Source organism: Neoarius graeffei, chromosome 1, assembly GCF_027579695.1.
Source record: "Neoarius graeffei isolate fNeoGra1 chromosome 1, fNeoGra1.pri, whole genome shotgun sequence".
NCBI lineage: Eukaryota > Metazoa > Chordata > Actinopteri > Siluriformes > Ariidae > Neoarius > Neoarius graeffei.
Genome location: NC_083569.1, coordinates 82588257 through 82605483, shown reverse-complemented (window position 1 = coordinate 82605483; position 17227 = coordinate 82588257). Strand labels below are relative to the sequence as shown.

The following is a 17227-nucleotide window of genomic DNA, read 5'->3' as shown; positions in this document are numbered from 1 at the left end:
ACACACGCATGTTTGTCAGTGCTGTTCAATTTCCAAATTATTGCCCATCACTTACTTCTGAAAAGATGGTCATTTCTATTTTCAGATACATGCTGCAAAGACTGATTCAGGACGCTCTGAAATTCATCTCAGTTGTGAAACTGCACTGAAAATAATGCACAGGATTTACCTGATTTAAATGTGTATATACACGTTTCTATTTGTATGCATGCAGAAAAAAAAAGCATGCCGCATATAAACATGCAGGCGAACATAAAAGCCAAATGGAAAAAGGATTTTTTTTTTTTAAAAAGGGAAAGGAAACAGAAAAATCAATAAAGAAAATAATTTTTATTTTTAGTTCTGCATTTATTTTCTTTTATTTTTGTTTTATTTATTTTCTTAGTCTTGTTTTTTTATCTCTGCATATATTTTACTCTTTTATTTTTATTTCTGCATTCATTTCCGTATTATTTAATTTTTATTCATTTTCTTATTCTTGTTCAGCATTTATTCTTTTTCATCACACTCCTGTGACTCTATAATGGTGGCTACTTTGAAGAATATGAAATATGAAACACTTTTTTTTTAAAGACTTTTGTTGACCACATAATTCCACATACACTCACTGGCCACTTTTATAGGAACTTGGTCTTGATTGTAAGATTCCTGTTCTTGGCTGCAGGACTGGAACCCAACGTGGTCTTCTGCTGTTGCATGCTGAGGTGCTTTTCTGCTCTCCACGGTTGTAAAAAGTGATTATATGAGTTACGATACCCTTCCTGGCAGATCAAGCCAATCTGGCCATTTTCCTCTGACCTCTCTAATCAACAAGGTGTTTCCACCCACATAACTGTCACTCACTCAATGTTTTTTGTTTTTCACACCATTCTGTGTAAACTCTAGAGACTGTTACAGTGGTGCTTGAAAGTTTGTGAACCCTTTAGAATTTTCTATATTTCTGCATAAATATGACCTAAAACATCATCAGATTTTCACACAAGTCCTAAAAGTAGATAAAAAGAACCCAGTTAAATAAATGAGACAAAAATATTATACTTGGTCATTTATTTATTGAGGAAAATGATCCAATATTACATATCTGTGAGTGGTAAAAGTATGTGAACCTCTAGGATTAGCAGTTAATTTGAAGGTGAAATTAAAGTCAGGTGTTTTCAATCAATGGGATGACAATCAGGTGTGAGTGGGCACCCTGTTTTATTTAAAGAACAGGGATCTATCAAAGTCTGATTTTCACAACACATGTTTGTGGAAGTGTATCATGGCACGAACAAAGGAGATTTCTGAGGACCTCAGAAAAAGCGTTGTTGATGCTCATCAGGCTGGAAAAAGTTACAAAACCATCTCTAAAGAGTTTGGACTCCACCAATCCACAGTCAGACAGATTGTGTACAAATGGAGGAAATTCAAGACCATTGTTACCCTCCCCAGGAGTGGTCGACCAACAAAGATCACTCCAAGAGCAAGGCGTGTAATAGTTGGTGAGATCACAAAGGACCCCAGGGTAACTTCTAAGCAACTGAAAGCCTCTCTCACATTGGCTAATGTTAATGTTCATGAGTCCACCATGAGGAGAACACTGAACAACAATGGTGTGCATGGCAGGGTTGCAAAGAGAAAGCCACTGCTCTCCAAAAGGAACATTGCTGCTCGTCTGCAGTTTGCTAAAGATCACATGGACAAGCCAGAAGGCTATTAGAAAAATGTTTTGTGGACGGATGAGACCAAAATAGAACTTTTTGGTTTAAATGAGAAGCGTTATGTTTGGAGAAAGGAAAACACTGCATTCCAGCATAAGAACCTTATCCCATCTGTGAAACATTGTGGTGGTAGCATCATGGTTTGGGCCTGTTTTGCTGCATCTGGGCCAGGACGGCTTGCCATCATTGATGGAACAATGAATTCTGAATTATACCAGTGAATTATAAAGGAAACTGTCAGGACATCTGTCCATGAACTGAATCTCAAGAGAAGGTGGGTCATGCAGCAAGACAACGACCCTAAGCACACAAGTCGTTCTACCAAAGAATGGTTAAAGAAGAATAAAGTTAATGTTTTGGAATGGCCAAGTCAAAGTCCTGACCTTAATCCAATCGAAATGTTGTGGAAGGACCTGAAGCGAGCAGTTCATGTGAGGAAACCCACCAACATCCCAGAGTTGAAGCTGTTCTGTATGGGGGAACGGGCTAAAATTCCTCCAAGCCGGTGTGCAGGACTGATCAACAGTAACCAGAAACGTTTAGTTGCAGTTACTGCTACACAAGGGGGTCACACCAGATACTGAAAGCAAAGGTTCACATACTTTTGCCACTCACAGATATGTAATATTGGATCATTTTCCTCAATAAATAAATGACCAAGTATAATATTTTTGCCTCATTTGTTTAATTGGGTGCTCTTTATCTACTTTTAGGACTTGTGTGAAAATCTGATGATGTTTTAGGTCATATTTATGCAGAAATATAGAAAATTCTAAAGGGTTCACAAACTTTCAAGCACCACTGTATGTGTGAAAACCCCAGGAGATCAGCAGTTTCTGAAATACTCATCTGGCGCCAACACCCATGCCACAGTGAAAGTCACAGAGATCACAATTTTTCCCATTCTGATGTTTGAAGTGAACATTAAGTGAAGCTCTTGATTTGTTTCTGCATGATTTTATGCATTGTGCTGCTGTCAAGGGATTGGCTGATTAGATAACTGCATAAAACAGCAGGTGTATGGGTGTACTTAATTAAGTGTATGTCGAGTGTATGTTCCATATGTTATTTAATAGTTTTGATGTCTTCACTATTGCTCTACAATGTAGAAAATAATCAGAATACAGAAAAACCTATGCATGAGTAGGGATGTCCAAACTTTTGACTGGTTCTGTTCCTCTTACTAAATAGAGTTCCCTCCATAATATTTGGGGCAAAGGTATACGTTTTATTTGCCCAGTACTCCACAGTTTTAAATTTGTCCTCAAACAATTCACATGTGGTTAAGGTGCACATCCTCAGATTTTAATCAAGCATATGTTTATACATTATAGTTTGACCATGTAGAAATTACAGCACTTTTTATCTACAGGCACACAAGGCACCATAATATTTGGGACATGGGGCTTCACAGATGTCAGTAACTATTCAAGTGTGTTTAATTGCTTCATTCGTGCCATCACCTTCAGAGTCTTCTTTTACTATTTGTCAGCACGAGGACCAGAGTTGTGCCAATGAAAGTCAAGGACACATTAAAAGGTTGAGAGATGAAAATAAAACAGTAAGAGACATCAGCCAAACTTTAGGCTCACCAAAACCAACTGTTTGGAACGTGATTAAGCAGAAAGACAGAACGAGTGAGCTTAGTAACCATAAAGGGTCTGGTAGACCAAGGAAGAGCTCCACAGCTGATAACAGAAGAATTCTCACCATAATGAAGGAAAATCCCCATAAATCTGTCTGACAGATCAGAAACACTCTTCAGGAGGTACGGTAGGTGTGGATTTGTCAGTGAAAAATGTCTGCAGAAGACGTCATGAACAGAAATACAGAGGTGACACTGCAAGATGCAAACCACGAGTTACCCACAGAAACAGGAGGGTCAGGATAGTTTAGTAAAAAGTGATTAAAGGAGCCTGCAGCATTCTGGAAAAAGGTCTTGTGGACAGATAAGGCCAAGATTAACTTGTATTAGAGTGATGGCAAGAGCAGAGTAAAGAACAAAGAGCTGCAATGTCAACATGGTAAAACTCATCAGGATAAAAATACCCATTATTAAAATCTGAGGATGTGCACTTTAACCCCATGTCAATTGTTTGAGTACAAATTTAAAACTGTGGAATTCAGAGGCAAATAAAAATATATGCATCTAATTTTTATATTCCTAGTTCTTCACAAATTTGAAGAAAAAAAAACGTCTGTGAAGATTCTCAGTCATCCAGGTCATAGTAAACTGTGGGTGGTAAAAGAGAGCAACTGGACTTGCTTGAAGACGTTTCACCTCTCATCCGAAAGCCTTCTTCAGTTCTGTCTGACTAGTATAGACTGGTACCAAAATTCAAAAAAGTGCTTATTTAAGGAGTTAAAGGCATTTTTGAGACAAAATCGGCAAACAGTCTTATTTTGTCAATTTGGGTGTGCCGAATTCAAATCTGCAATATGCCGAGCTCTATCTGACCTCTGTTGACCTCTAGAGGTCATTGAACTTTGGGCCTGTAAACGTCTCAGCTGAACCCAGTTTCTCAGCTTTCTAAGGAATGAAATGTACTAAAATGATTAATGAAGTTAGCAAATGGCCTTGTTTGTTAAATGTTTGGGTGCTGAATTAATTTTTCATTTGTAAAACGACATATGACCTCTGATAACCTCAAGGTCATTAAACTTGGCCTATAGGCCCATGCATTTAACGGCATTTTTAAACTGACTTTACTCCCCCAAAAAGAATATGAACAGACAAAAAACAAATAGAAAGGCACAAATACAACATTAAATGCCAGTTCATGTACATGTGACTTACTTTTCACAATGAGAATGCCTAGGCGATCACCTTACATAACATTGCATTACATTTAGCGGTTATTGTTTATACAAAGCTACTGAAAAAAGGACAGATTCAGCAGCATACAAAATGTGGAGGCATACAGGGTATACAGGTTAATCAGGGTTAGTATATATGAGTTTTTTTCTTTGTTGTTTGTTTTTTGTAAATAATTTACCCCGTTTAAAACAAAACAAAAAACAAACAACAAAGAAAAAAACTCTCATATATACTAACCCTGATTACACACAATTCTGGATTTTGGTACCAGTCTAGTAGGGAGTATCAGGTATTTATCCTCTCATGGATGACAAGCTCATCTAAGGTGTTGTTGAGTCATCCTGTTGGTGTGGGTCACTGGGGGCTGGATGTGAATGGCCTCGAGAGTCGTTAGGGTGATGATCAATGGATTGCCCGTTAAGGTGATCAATGGAATGCTGATTCTCTCTGTCCTCCTGTGAGTCACTGAAAACAGCTGGGTTTTGGTGTACATTCAGTTGTCTGGGAAGTGTGCCAAGGACTGCATTGTAGGTGGCTGATAAATTATGTCTTAGACCCCCACCTCTGTTCAGTGATGGCCATTCCAGGTTGACAAAAATGGCTTCTTTAACTCCTCGCTCATACCAACGATCCTCTCTGGCTAAAATGCGTACATTGCAATCCTGAAATGAGTGTCCTTTGTTGTTAAGATGAAGGTAGACAGCAGAGTCTGGCCTGAGGAACTGGCTCTCCTGTGTTGAGCCATGCGCCTGTGAAGCGGTTGTTTTGTTCCCCAATATATGAATCCGTGCATTCCTCACTGCACTGAATTGCATACACTACGTTGTCCTGTTTGTGTCTGGCTATTCTGTCCTTAGGGTGGACCAGTTTCTGCTTCAGGGTGTTACTGGGTCTGAAATGTACCAGAATGTTGTGTTTGTAGAAGATCCTCCTGAGTTTCTCAGATCGACCAGAAATGTAGGGAATGACAATGTTCTTGCGTTTGTTCCTGTTATCCTCCTTGTCCGTTATGTTCCTTTTTCTGCTCTTGAAGAAAGACCAGTTGGGATACCCACAGTTCTGAAGTGCTTTCTTGATGTGATTCTGCTCCTTCTCTTTTCCCTCTACCATTGTAAGGATGTTCTGAGCCCTGTGTTGCAAGGTCCTAATGACCCCCAATTTGTGTTCCAGTGGGTGGTGAGAGTCAAAGAGTAGGTACTGGTCTGTGTGTGTGGGTTTCCGGTAGACCTCGATGCTAAGGCTTCTGTCTTGTCTAATGTGTACATCACAATCCAAGAAGGCTAGATTATTCCCACTGATGTCCTCCTGAGTGAAATTGATGTTGGTATCCACTGCATTGATGTGCTTAGAGAAGGCTTCCACTTCATGGGCTTTGATTTTAACCTAGGTGTCATCCACATATCTGAACCAGTGGCTGGGAGCAACTCCTGAAAAAGTGGTCAAAGCTTTATGTTCCACTTCCTCCATGTAAAGATTGGCCACAATAGGGGACACCGGTGAGCCCATGGCGCATCCATGCTTCTGTCTGTAGAAACTTTCATTAAACTGGAAATAAGTGGTAGTCAGGCAGAGGTCAAGCAGGGTGCAAATCTGGTCTGTGGTGAGGTTCGTTCTATCCAGTAAGGTGCTGTCTTGAAGGAGTCATTTTCTAACAGATTCGACTGCTTCTGTGGTGGGAATGCAGGTGAAAAGAGAAGTGACATCGTAGGAAACCATGGTTTCATCTAAGTCTAGTTTGAGGTCTGAAACTTTAGTAGCAAAATCTTGGGAGTTTTTGACGTGATGTGGCATATTCCCAACAAGAGGAGCCAGGATGGTGGCTAGGTGTTTGGCAATGTTATAGGTGACAGAGTTTTTACTGCTGATAATAGGTCTGAGTGGAGCTCCTTCCTTGTGAATCTTGGGGAGTCCGTATATGAGAGGAACGGCTTCCCTAGGGTACAATCTGTAGTACAGAGATCGGTTGATGGCTTGGTCCTTTTCTAGTTGTTGCAGGCAGCTAACAACTTTCTTTTTGTAACAACTGGTGGGGGTCCCGCCTCAAGGTTTCATAGGTGGTTGTGTCGCGGAGGAGACTGGTCATCCTGGAGTGGTAGTCCGCTGTGTTTAGCACCACTGTGTATCTCCCTTTGTCAGCAGGAAGGATAGTGATGTTCCGGTCTCTTTGAAGCAATGTAAGAGCCCTCCTTTCTTGGCTGGTGAGGTTGGAGGCGGGTGCTTTTGCACTGGACAGAGCAGCTGATATCTTCAGTCTAAGTTGTTCTGCCTCTGTGTTGGTCAGATTGTTATTTCTGATGGCTGACTCTGGCTGTGATGAGATCTACCACTGGTATCCACTCTGGTGAAACTGCAAAGTTAAGTCCCTTGGATAAAACATCTTTCTCTGGTTGGGTGAGTACCCTGTTGGATAAGTTCTTCACCCATTTCTCTTCTATGTCCGGTTGTGTAGCCTGGTCAGATTTCTTCCTCCAAGTCAGCACTTCTGTCTTGCTGGAGGAGGTAGTTTTAGACAGCAATGTTTGAAATTTGCGCATCTGTCATTCCTTGCCTTTGGTATGTTGTGAAATCTGTGCTTTCTCAGCAAAATCAGAGACTCGTTCCAAAACTTCACTGGGAAGAAGAACTGTCAACTCTTCAAACATCAGTTCAGTCTTGTTCTGGAGAACATCGATGGTGAAATGTACTTGTCTCAATCTCTCATTGAGAAGCTGCTTCTGGGCTTTCTGGAGGATTCTTTCAGCTCTGTGTCCTTTGACTGTTGAATACAGGCGTAGGCTAGTGGGGATAATGTTGGATTTTCGGCATCTCAGGTTGAAACGCAGGTGGTTTCTGTAGTCTGCCAGTTTTCTGGAAGTCCTCTCATACTCCCGCACCAGTCGAAGGGTTCTCATCCCAAAGTGTGTGGAAACATGTCTGTGAAGATTCTCAGTCATCCAGGTCATAGTAAACTGTGGGTGGTAAAAGAGCAACTGGACTTGCTTGAAGATTCTTGAAGACGTTTCACCTCTCATCCGAAAGGCTCGTATATTGGGGAAAAAAAACAACAGCTTCACAGGCACATGGCTCAACACAGGAGAGCCAGTTCCTCAGGCCAGGACTCTGCTGTCTACCTTCATCTTAACAACAAAGGACACTCATTTCGGGATTGCAACGTACGCATTTTAGCCAGAGAGGATCGTTGGTATGAGCGAGGAGTTAAAGAAGCCATTTTTGTCAACGTGGAACGGCCATCGCTGAACAGAGGTGGAGGTCTAAGACATCATTTATCAGCCACCTACAATGCAGTCCTTGGCACACTTCCCAGACAACTGAGCGTACACCAAAACCCAGCTGTTTTCAGTGACTCACAGGAGGACAGAGAGAATCAGCATTCCATTGATCACCTTAACGGGCAATCCATTGATCACCCTAACGACTCTCGAGGCCGTTCACATCCAGCCCCCAGTGACCCACATCAAGAGGATGACTCAACGACACCTTAGGTGGGGTTTACATTAGACCGTATCAGCGGATCATCAGATTAACGTTTTTAAAACGATTAGCGTGCACACAGCAACACCAATACACGATTCGCGTGCACACAGCAACACCAATACACGGATACGCTCGGCTCCGCAGGCATCCTGCGCTCCAAATCACTCCGCCCTGAACAGCGAGTGCCCTCTGGAGGGTGCGCACTCCGGCCCTGCGCAGCTCACAGAGCGCGCGAGTATAGCGCACGAGCAGTGATTCGGGACTGAGCCGCTGTGTGTGTGATCCCAGTGCATATCACTTACCACTTGCAAGTGGAAGGATGGCAAGCCTAAAGACAATCATAACTACACAATGGGCAGTATTTGCTTCAGTATTTGCAGTATTTTCATACTTTTATACTCTTTAATGAAAGGTGATACAAGGCGGAAGTCCGCGCCATTTTTCAGCAGTCGCGTCACATGACCAACGCCAGCAAAACAGGAAGGTGGATGTCACAGTGACGTTGTCCAATGACGACGCCAGCTAGAGCTCAGCACAGCGTATCCGCGTATTCTCAATGTTTACACAGCACCGGACCAGACATGATCTAGATTGAATACGTGGACCCTGGCGGATTCCCGTTTCCCGGCGTTTCCAGGCGTTTTAATGTAAACGGACAGTGCATCCGCGAAGAAAAAGAGACAGATACGGTCTAATGTAAACTTGGCCTTAGATGAGCTTGTCATCCATGAGAGGATAAATACCTGATACTCCATACTAGTCAGACAGAACTGAAGAAGTCTTTTGGATGAGAGGTGAAACGTCTTCAAGAATCTTCAAGCAAGTCCAGTTGCTCTCTTTTACCACCCACAAGAAAAAAAAAAGCCCTAAAAGTTTCACAAACTCAGATTTAATTACCGTATTCCACACTCTGTCTCTGCAGCTCTAAAAAGAGAAAAAAAAAGGTCACATTAGAGATGAGACATACTTGTAGAAGTGTTTATTACAGTTATTATTTTCTATTGTCTGAGTTGTATGTGGTGAATAAAACCAGAGTCCATTTTATTTAACTTTATATTTCTACTTCTCTACTGTACTTTTTCGAGACAGTAAAAATTTTGTGTTTAACACATGAATGGCTTCATATGTATATTATATACACTATATGAACAAAAGCATATGGACACCTGACCATCACACCTCCTGTATATGAGCTTGTTGGACGTGTGGGTGCAATCAGTTAATTATTGAAATTAAGTGATTGTGGCAGCGGGGGCGTGGTCTAGCATCGGTCTGTGACAGGAGGGCGGAGTCGGGGAAGTTAAGTGGCAGAATCATTTCACCTGTTGTTAATTGATGTTTGTGTGTCTTCCCAGTGACCGCGCCCTTCTTAAGGAGAGAGAGTGAGAGCAGAGGGACTCTCTCCATAACCAGACAGCTAATGTGTGTGCATGTGTCTGTGTGTGTGTGTATTTACAGTTGAAAAGCTGAATAAAGAGAGTTTTGTATGCTCAGTTCTGTCCTGCCATCCTTCTGTGCTCCACCCATTTACACGAACTGCCACAGTGGTGCCAAAACCCGGGAATGAGCACAGAAGACAACAGCCCCATGGAGTCCTCCACCTTCGCCGACCTGATCCACGCCTTCGCCACGGCCCAACAGAGCCAGCACCAGGGGCTGCTCGCCCTCCGAAAGGAGCAAGAACAATGGTTCGAGGCCGTGGTGCTGGCGCAACAGGAAGATCGTCGGGCGTTCCGGCACCTCCTTGCGTCGGCGGGGTCCACCAACTCCACCGCCGCGGGCCCTTCCCCCCTCACCCTCACGAAGATGGGCCCGCAGGACGACCCCGAGGCATTCTTCACGCTCTTTGAGCAGGTAGCAGAGACCTCGGGGTGGCCGGTGGAACAGCGCGCGGCGCGCCTCCTCCCCCTGCTAACGGGAGAGGCGCAGCTGGCCGCGCTACAGCTCCCCGCCGACCGCCGGCTGGCCTACGCGGACCTTCGCCGGGCCGTCCTCCAGCGGGTGGGACGCACCCCAGAGCAACATCATCAGCGTTTCCGCGCTCTGCGCTTGGAGGAAGTCGGCCGGCCGTTCGCGTTTGGCCAGCAACTCCGGGACGCCTGCTGGCAGTGGTTGAGGGCCGACAGCTGCGACGCCGAGGGACTCATCGACCAGGTGGTACTGGAACAGTTCGTCGCGCGTCTACCAGCGGGAACCGCAGAGTGGGTCCAGTGCCACCGCCCGGCGTCGCTGGATCAGGCAATCGAGCTGGCGGAGGATCATCTGGTGGCTGTCCCGACGGCAGGACAGCAGACGACCTCTTCTCTTCTCTCCTCTCTCTCTCTCCCTCCTGTGTCTTCTCCTCGCCCCATTCCCCCACCGCGGAGACGGGGGCCGGCGCCACCTCAGCTGGCCCGCCGCACCCGCGGTGCCCTTCCGTGTCTCCCTTCTGTGTCTGTCTCTCCCCTCCCTCAGGTGAGTGAGCCCCAGAGCACTAGTGCAGAGAGGAAGCCTGGGCCGGTTTGCTGGCGCTGCGGGGAACCGGGCCACCTCCAACAGCAGTGCTTGATAATGGAGGTGGGCGCGGTGGTTCGGATCCCCAACGCGCCAGGAACCGCCCTCGATCGGGCCGGAGCGTATCGCATACCGGTGAGTATCCAAGGGGATACATATCAGGCGTTGGTGGATTCTGGCTGTAATCAGACCTCAATCCACCAAAACCTGGTGCAAGACGAGGCATTGGGGGGAGCACAATTGGTGAAGGTGTTATGTGTGCACGGGGATGTTCACAACTACCCTTTGGTGTCGGTCCACATTATTTTCAGAGGGGAAAAATTTATAGTGAAGGCGGCGGTTAATCCTCGCCTTACCCACTCTTTAATTTTGGGGACTGATTGGCCGGGATTTCGGGGTTTAATGACGCACTTGGTCAAGAGTGGGTCCTGCCATTTGACAGGGGGAGGTCCCGGTGTCGCTTTGGCGGGAGCAGCTGTCACAGAGCCGTCCACGTCATCTCCGCGCCAGAGTGAGGAGCCGCCGGCTCCTCCTCTCTCTATTGGGGAATCCCTCGCGGATTTCCCGTTAGAGCAATCGCGAGACGAGACTCTGCGGCATGCTTTTGACCAAGTGAGAGTAATCGATGGTCAAACGCTCCAGCCGAATGCCACCCCGTCCTTCCCCTACTTCGCGATTATGAAGGATAGATTATACCGAGTGACGCAGGACACTCAAACTAAAGAGCGAGTCACGCAGCTGTTAATTCCGAAGAGCCGCCGGGAATTGGTATTCCAGGTGGCTCACTTTAATCCCATGGCTGGACACTTGGGGCAGGATAAAACACTAGCCCGAATAATGGCCCGATTCTATTGGCCGGGGATTCGCGGCGATATCCGTAGGTGGTGTACGGCATGCCGCGAATGCCAGTTAGTAAATCCAGCGGCCATCCCAAAAGCGCCTTTGCGCCCTCTACCGTTAATCGAGACCCCGTTCGAAAGAATTGGCATGGATCTCGTTGGGCCATTAGATCGGTCAACACGAGGGTACCGCTTTATATTAGTTCTGGTGGACTATGCAACGCGATACCCGGAAGCAGTGCCTCTTCACAATATCTCAGCACGCAGTATTGCGGAGGCGCTCTTCCGCGTCATCTCCCGAGTTGGAATCCCGAAAGAGATTCTGACTGATCAAGGCACCTCGTTTATGTCACGAACACTGAAGGAACTGTATGGGTTATTAGGTATTAAGCCGATCCGCACCAGCGTTTATCACCCACAAACGGACGGCTTAGTGGAACGGTTTAATCGCACCCTTAAAAACATAATTAAGAAATTTGTAAGCGAGGACGCGCGTAACTGGGATAAATGGCTCGAACCCTTGCTCTTTGCAGTGCGAGAAGTTCCCCAAGCCTCCACGGGGTTCTCCCCGTTTGAATTATTATATGGGCGTAAGCCGCGCGGCATTTTAGATGTGCTGCGAGAAAATTGGGAGGAGGGACTTTCACCAAGCAAAAATGAAATTCAATACGTTATTGACCTGCGCGCAAAACTCCACACACTCACACAACTAACCCAGGAGAATTTGCGGCAGGCTCAAGAACGGCAAACCCGCCTGTACGACAAGGGTACGTGCCTTAGAGAGTTTGCACCGGGAGAGAAAGTACTCATACTGTTGCCCACATCGAGCTCTAAATTAGTCGCCAAGTGGCAAGGACCCTTTGAGGTCACACGGCGAGTCGGGGACGTCGACTATGAGGTGAAACGAACGGACAGGGGTGGGGCGCTACAGATTTACCACCTCAACCTACTCAAACTCTGGAACGAGGAGGTCCCCGTGGCGTTGGTGTCGGTGGTTCCAGAGAAGGCGGAGCTGGGGCCGGAGGTTCAAAAAGGAACATTAGCATCATGTCCCTCTCCGGTCCCCTGTGGAGACCACCTCTCCCCGACCCAACTCGCGGAGGTTGCCCAGTTGCAGACCGAGTTTTCGGACGTGTTCTCACCCCTGCCCGGCCGCACTAACCTCATAGAGCACCACATTGAGACGCCCCCGGGGGTGGTAGTGCGTAGCCGCCCTTACAGGTTACCCGAGCACAAGAAAAAGGTGGTTCGGGAAGAACTCGAGGCCATGCTCGAAATGGGCATCGTCGAGGAGTCCCACAGTGACTGGAGCAGCCCGGTGGTCTTGGTACCCAAGGCCGACGGGTCGGTCCGGTTCTGTGTGGACTATAGAAAAGTCAACACGGTGTCTAAATTCGATGCGTACCCAATGCCTCGTATTGATGAGTTGCTCGATCGGCTAGGCACGGCTCGTTTTTACTCGACACTGGATTTAACAAAGGGTTATTGGCAGATCCCCTTGACTCCATTATCCCGTGAAAAAACGGCCTTTTCCACACCGTTCGGCTTACACCAATTCGTCACACTTCCTTTTGGGCTGTTTGGGGCGCCTGCTACGTTTCAGCGACTGATGGACAGGGTCCTCCGCCCCCACGCCACCTATGCGGCCGCGTACTTGGATGATATCATTATTTATAGTAATGACTAGCCGCGGCACCTACAACACCTGAGGGCCGTCCTTAGGTCGCTGAGGCGGGCGGGTCTCACGGCCAACCCGAAGAAGTGTGCGATTGGGCGGGTGGAAGTACGGTATCTGGGCTTCCACTTGGGCAACGGGCAGGTGCGTCCCCAAATTAACAAGACTGCAGCAATTGCGGCCTGCCCGAGGCCCAAGACCAAAAAGGGGGTGAGACAGTTCCTGGGGCTGGCTGGCTATTATCGTAGGTTTATACCTAATTATTCGGACGTCACCAGCCCGCTGACTGATCTGACTAAAAAGGGGGCACCAGATCCGGTCCAGTGGACGGAGCAATGCCAGCGGGCTTTTTCTAAGGTTAAGGCTGCACTGTGTGGGGGGCCACTTTTACACTCCCCTGACTTTTCTCTCCCTTTTATGTTGCAGACGGATGCGTCGGACAGAGGGCTGGGGGCCGTTTTGTCCCAGCAGGTGGAGGGGGAGGATCACCCTGTCTTGTACATTAGCCGCAAGCTGTCGGTGCGTGAGGGGCGCTACAGTACCATCGAAAAGGAGTGCCTGGCAATCAAGTGGGCGGTCCTCGCCCTCCGGTACTACCTGCTGGGACGCCCTTTCACCCTCTGTTCGGACCACGCGCCCCTCCAGTGGCTCCACCGCATGAAGGATGCCAATGCGCGGATCACCCGTTGGTATCTGGCACTCCAACCCTTTAACTTCAAGGTGATCCACAGGCCGGGGGCGCAGATGGTCGTGGCGGACTTCCTCTCCCGTCAAGGGGGGGGGGGGGGAGTCGGCTGCGGGCCGGACGGCTGCCCAGCCTGAGTCGGGCGGTGGGGGTATGTGGCAGCGGGGGCGTGGTCTAGCATCGGTCTGTGACAGGAGGGCGGAGTCGGGGAAGTTAAGTGGCAGAATCATTTCACCTGTTGTTAATTGATGTTTGTGTGTCTTCCCAGTGACCGCGCCCTTCTTAAGGAGAGAGAGTGAGAGCAGAGGGACTCTCTCCATAACCAGACAGCGAATGTGTGTGCATGTGTCTGTGTGTGTGTATTTACAGTTGAAAAGCTGAATAAAGAGAGTTTTGTATGCTCAGTTCTGTCCTGCCATCCTTCTGTGCTCCACCCATTTACACGAACTGCCACAGTGATCAATCTCATTAAATCAGTCTCATTAAATTTGAAGGTTAATAATTAAAATGAATCAATCCCATTAAATCGTTTACTTTGACTCATTTGAATTGAATCATACCATAGAATCAGTCTCATTTGAAGTGAATCATTCATTGAATCGTTTAGTGAATCATTTAGTGAATCATTCAATGAATCATTTAGTGAATCGTTCAATGAATCATTTAGTGAATCATACCATTAATCCTGGTGCTTAATAATAAATTACCAAACAGCTAAATTATGGTATATTTCCAAATTATTACGATCACTTACCATATTACATAACTCATATGCACCTTTTTGAATTCTTTGAGGAGATTGGGGACTTCAGATATTGTTCACCAACAAGATGAATACACACAGCTTTGATAATAAATGGATTTATTATAACAAAGACAAAAATGGATAATCAATATATACAAATATGAGGTGTGTATACATGTGTGTGGTGTGTGTATGGCCTAGCTTGTTGCTAGCTAAAACAAAGGAATGTTATCTAAACAGAACAAAGGATTAGCTCTGTGGCTAATGTGTGCGTGTGGGTGGGTGGGGGGGGAGGACTTGACCATGTGTTTAGCCTCGTGTAGCTAACTACACATGGTGGAGGCCTAGATTAGCCTTGTGTTGCTAGTATGTTTGTGAAAGGCCCTTTGGCCTAGCTAAAGTGTGTGTTTGTTAGGCCTGGTGAGGCCTACTGAGCACGTGTTGCTAAAGACAAAGGGAAGCTATCTAAAGTGTATCAGGCCTGGTCAGGCCTGTTGAGCACGTGTTTTCTCAGTAACAAAAAGATTCCACACTCATAACATTACCAAACTCACTGAAACCTTGATAAGGTCAAAATGTATGATAAGGAAATTAGTGTTAGTCAGAATAAGAGAGACACGGAGCCTATCTATTAAACAATTGAGAGAACATAGAACCAAAATAAATCAACACGCTGCGTGTCTAACAGTGTAACAGATAAACCTGGGTTTAAATTCACACTATTTCAAATAAAAGCAAATTCCTAAGACTATCTTAATTATGCCCAAATGCCAAAATCTTACTTAATCCTGCCTTTAGCAAGATATGAAGAACTATTCGCCGGTGTAGTTTTGGGCCTCGCCGTGGGAGCACGTGAGCCGCTCGTGATGGAGGTGTAGAAAACTTTCGGGTCCAGCGGAGCACTTGGGTGGTTCCCGTGGAAAGCAGAGGATTCTTGGTCCGAACCTCAGCGTTCGTGAGGAAAAGTCTCTGATCAGAATAAGATGCACAGCGCTTTTGAGTTAAAAAGGATTCAATCGCTTCTTAACTTTTAACTGCCTGGGCTGCAGTCGTGACGTCACTTCTTATACGAAGACACCGGTTGTAACTCAGGTTGAGTTTAAAGATCGCGCTATTCTGGACTTTTACCTTGGCCAGTGGTTAGGCACAGAACGTGCTGGATGGTGAATCTTGCAAGAAAGAAAGAAAAAGACGTCTTTTTGGTGGAGAGCATCTCTTTTGTGCGTCTAGACTCCTTGAAATCCAGACACGAGAGACAAAATGGCGGAGCTTCCGCTTGGACTTATGCGCGCATGGCGGACTGACGTAGATGATCCCGCCCACGCGTGACGTAGGTCACGCGGAAGTTGCCTGGGAATTGTAGTTCTGACACAAGATGGCGGCATAATACCTACAGTTCCCCTTTTGGTCTCAGGGGTATGACGGAGTCGTAGCACTGAGAGCACCATATCGTATCATCGCCATGTCCATAGTCCTTGAGGTAGCCTTGCTCTGCACAGTCCATGGTGTCCTGTGAAGACTGTGTAAACTTGTGAGTTCCAGTAAGACAGTTGGAGACAGAGGCACTTTGGGCATATCACTATGGGCATTTTGGGCATATAATCACCATCTCACTAACTAGATCAAAATCACATAAAAAAATATTAAACATTGAACATGAAACATGTAGGGTTCAATTTCTTATGCATAAAAAAACAAGAAAAGAGAAGAAATGAAGGAAGGAAAGAAGTATTAGTGTTTGGGTTGGCAAAACTAATCTTCTAGAAATCTTCTGTGTTCGGTAATCGCAGTGTGTGGTCTGGCCAGAGAGCGTGCGCTACTGCGGCTAAAGCTGTCAGGGACACAGACCATCTTATCTAACTTGGCATAGTGTTATGTATGGGTTGCCTGGGCAGACCCAGACCCAGTGGATGTCTTTAGTGGGGGTGCATATCTCTAAGTCTTGTGGATTCACAAAAATGAGGATAGCACTGCCAAGACTATATGCCGGGTGTATTTGCGATGAATACACACTAGTAATAGCAGCGGATTTTAGTATTTTATCTACCATGTTATACTGAAGGGTTATTACTTCATTGGGTTGGTGAAGTCTGACCGGGAATGTTAGTGTATGCTTATGGTTGAGTGATGCATACAAGCTAGGTGGACATGATGGGCCTAGCTGTCATCCACCCCCTTTTGGAGTGAGGACTGTTCAAAAGGTTTGATTCGATTATCATGGAAATCGATATGAAAGTGTTTGATTAGGCCTAGATGTCCTAATGTGATATGCGACGGGGAATGGTTTTCCCACGATCGAAAGGTCTCGACCAGGGTGGTAGGAACTTCTCCGAGATTCGGGCATAGTAGGCTTTGTGTCCTACTCTCGAATCGAGATTCCTTTGGGCACCTGTAAAGGTTGACTGTAGGTGGCGTCGTAGGTCAGCGACATGTTGATGTGCGGTGTATGCAATCGCGACGCTCATGGCCTCTGGTTTGTATAGGAGTTGCGGGGGAAGAACCGACTCTCGTCCAGTCATCATCCCAAAGGGTGTGACTTCAGTGGCGCAATGAGGGGTGGACCGAATGGCCCTTAGCACCAAGGGAAGTTTCACGTCCCAAATTTTACCATGGTTTGTGATATACTTTCGCAGCATGCTCACAATGGTTTGAATGGCTCGTTCAGCCTGACCAGAGAATTGAGGGTGGTACGCGATATGGAATTTCGCCTCGACGCCTAACATGTTCCACAGCGCAGCCATTACACCAGCAGTGAAATGGGTGTCTGTGTCTGAGTCGATGGATAGAGGGAGATTTTT

The 17227-nt window shown here is 46.2% G+C and overlaps 1 pseudogene; it reads right to left on the bottom strand.

Moving 5' to 3' along the window:
- Positions 1-17227, bottom strand: part of LOC132897728 (butyrophilin subfamily 1 member A1-like) — a 115426-nt pseudogene that overhangs the window by 22634 nt on the left and 75565 nt on the right.